Source organism: Podarcis bocagei (assembly GCF_964188305.1).
Source record: "Podarcis bocagei genome assembly, chromosome: 14".
In the NCBI taxonomy this organism is placed as follows: Eukaryota; Metazoa; Chordata; class Lepidosauria; order Squamata; family Lacertidae; genus Podarcis; species Podarcis bocagei.
Genome location: NC_138139.1, coordinates 51316042 through 51319062, shown reverse-complemented (window position 1 = coordinate 51319062; position 3021 = coordinate 51316042).

Sequence of the window (3021 nt, the reverse complement as noted above, 5' to 3'; positions counted from 1 at the left end):
ATATCAGGGAAAGAACAATATTGTTGATATATTGCCCCAAATTTCAAGTTGTGTACACGTGTAAATAAAACTATATATCTTTATGGATATATGGTTTTGCTTACACATATACACATCACTGGGGAAGACAGGCGAACTAATGCCTCTGTACTGGATGAAGCAAAGATACCAGTGTTGAAGCAATGATTCTTCAACATCAGTTGTGTTGGACTGGCCATGTTGTGTGGATGCCTGATGATTGTCTTCCAAAGCAACTACTGTATTCCAAACTTTAAAATGTAATGCTGTTGGTCAACAAAAGAGGTTCAAAGACTATTTCAAGGCAAATCTTTAAAAATGTAGTATAAACACCGACAACTGGGAAACACTTGCCTGCAAGCGCTCCAATTGGAGAACAGCCTTTACCAAAGGTGTCATGGACTTTGAAGATGCTCGAACTCAGGACGCAAGGGAGGAACGTGCTAAGAGGAAGGTACGCTTGGCAAATCCACACTGTGATCAACTCCCGCTTGGAAACCAGTGTCCCCACTGTGGAAGGACGTGTAGGTCCAGAATTGGCCTCCACAGTCACTTACGGACTCTTTGTTAAAACTGTGTTATGGAACACAATCTTACTCGGCTACGAGTGATTGCCAAAGAAGAATATACAACTTGAAATTTGGGGCAGTGCACCAGCAATATCAGTCTTCCTTGACATTTTCATGGGGAGATCATGGGGCAGAGGAAGCAGGCATGGGCAGAAAGGGTGAGGGAGTAGTGACATTGTCCAATGACATTCATTGTTGGGCCACATCACTCTCACCTCTGTGGATGGCATTTACAGTGGTACCTTTGTTCCCGAACGGCTCAGCTCCCCAGCAAATTGTTCCCGAATGCTGCAAACCGGGAAGTAAGTGTTCCGGTTTGCGAACGTTTTTTGGAAGCCGAACTTCCGACACAGCTTCTGATTGAGTGCAGGAAGCTTCTGCAGTCAATCGAAAGCCACACCTTGGTTTTCAAACTGTTCTGGGAGGCGAACAGACTCCGGGAACAGATTAAGTTTGAGAACCAAGGTACCACTGTACCATGACTTGCTACAGTGCTTGCTACACCAGTTCAATAGGTTTGAGACATCTTCAGCACCCCTAAGGTTTGTTGGCACAGGGCTGAGCCAATGTTGTGATCAGGAAAACCGACACAATATTCACTACGTCTGAACGCACCCCTCAGGACCCGGGGCCTCTGTTTCATTCCCAGCCAGATGGGTGGGGTATAAATAATGAAATCATCATCATTATTATTAATACTATGACTTCATAGCACAATAGAATCACAAAGTTGGAAGGGACACAAGAGTCATCTAGTCCAATTTCCTGTGGGACGCGGGTGGCGCTGTGGTCTAAACCACTAGGCCTCTTGGGCTTGCTGATCAGAAGGTCAGCGGTTCGAATCCCTGTGACGGGGTGAGCTCCCGTTGCTCAGTCCCAGCTCCTGCCCATCTAGCAGTTCGAAAGCACGTCAAAGTGCAAGTAGATAAATAGGTACCGCTCCGGCGGGAAGGTAAACGATGTTTTCGTGTGCTACTCTGATTCGCCAGAAGCGGCTTAGTCATGCTGGCCACATGACCTGGAAAAACTGTCTGTGGACAAACACCGGCTACCTTGGCCTATAGAGTGAGATGAGCGCACAACCCCCGAGTCATCTGCTACTGGACCTAATGGTCAGGGGTCCCTTTAAAGGTAAAGGGACCCCTGACCATTAGGTCCAGTCATGGCCGACTCTGGGGTTGTGGCGCTCATCCCATTTTATTGGCCGAGGGAGCCGGCGTACAGCTTCTGGTTCAAGTGGCCATCATGACTAAGCCGCTTCTGGCGAACCAGAGCAGCGCACGGAAACGCCGTTTACCTTCCTGCCAGAGCGGTAATTATGATGTGCTTTCAAACTGCTAGGTTGGCAGGAGCTGGGATGGAACAATGGGAGCTCACCCCGTCGCGGGGATTCAAACCGCCGACCTTCTGATCGGCAAGTCCTAGGCTCTGTGGTTTAACCCACAGCACCACCCGTTTCCCTAGTGGTACCTTTACCTATTGCAATGCTTGAGCCCCCTTTCCAACCCTTACCAGCAGGTAAAGGGCCAGCAGTTCCGATGTTGTCTCTAAATATGGAAAGGAGGCACAAAGTTCTCTCTCTCTTTTTGGAGTGGCGCTGGCGACGGAGGAGTTTTGCGCAAAACCATATGCCCGAGCGTCGAAGCAAACCGCAAACAGGCCAGCGACGGCGGCAAGGCTGGTGCGTGGGTGGGGAGGGAAGTGTTCATAAACGAAGCCGCGGAACCCAACAAGGGGGGGGGGGGGGAGCGCTCAGCAAGGTATGCCAGTTGGTATTTTGATTTTTTACAAAAGCAATATTGTGACGGCTCGGCTCACACTTCCTTCGGAGACGCTCGGCGGGTTAACGACATCGTGGAAGACGCACAATTTGAGGAGGAGGCTGGAGGAGTTGGGGAGGGGAGTTTGGCAGAGAAGCCCAAGAAGAATATCCTCAGGGGCAGACATAATTCTCCTGGAAAAGGGGCCACAGCCGGACACCTTTGTTACCTTAATGAACCATATTTAGAGGGCCGTTAGCCAAAACCTGCCTGACTAGTCCAACAATTTGAATCCTTCCTTCGATTTTAACACTTGCTGGATCCAGGAATTATAAGGGCTACTCCTTGCAAAACTCATAGCCGTTTTATTAGGGTTGCCATATTTGAAATGTTGGTAAAGTTGATGAGCATTTTTTGTTTGGTTTTGCACAAAGTTCTTGATCATTTTTGCAAAATCTCAAAAGAAAATGAAGTTTTAAAGCTATTTTTAATTTTAATGAAATTCGCCAAAATCTAGATGTCTGACATCAGTTGCCATATGTGGTTTCCGCCCAGACACTACTTCCAACTGCAGTATTCTGACTATATATGGGAGATTCCAGACATATAGCAACCCCTGCTTTCCACTGTGACCAATCTATGGATGATAGGATCTTTCCTCATTGGAGGGTCGC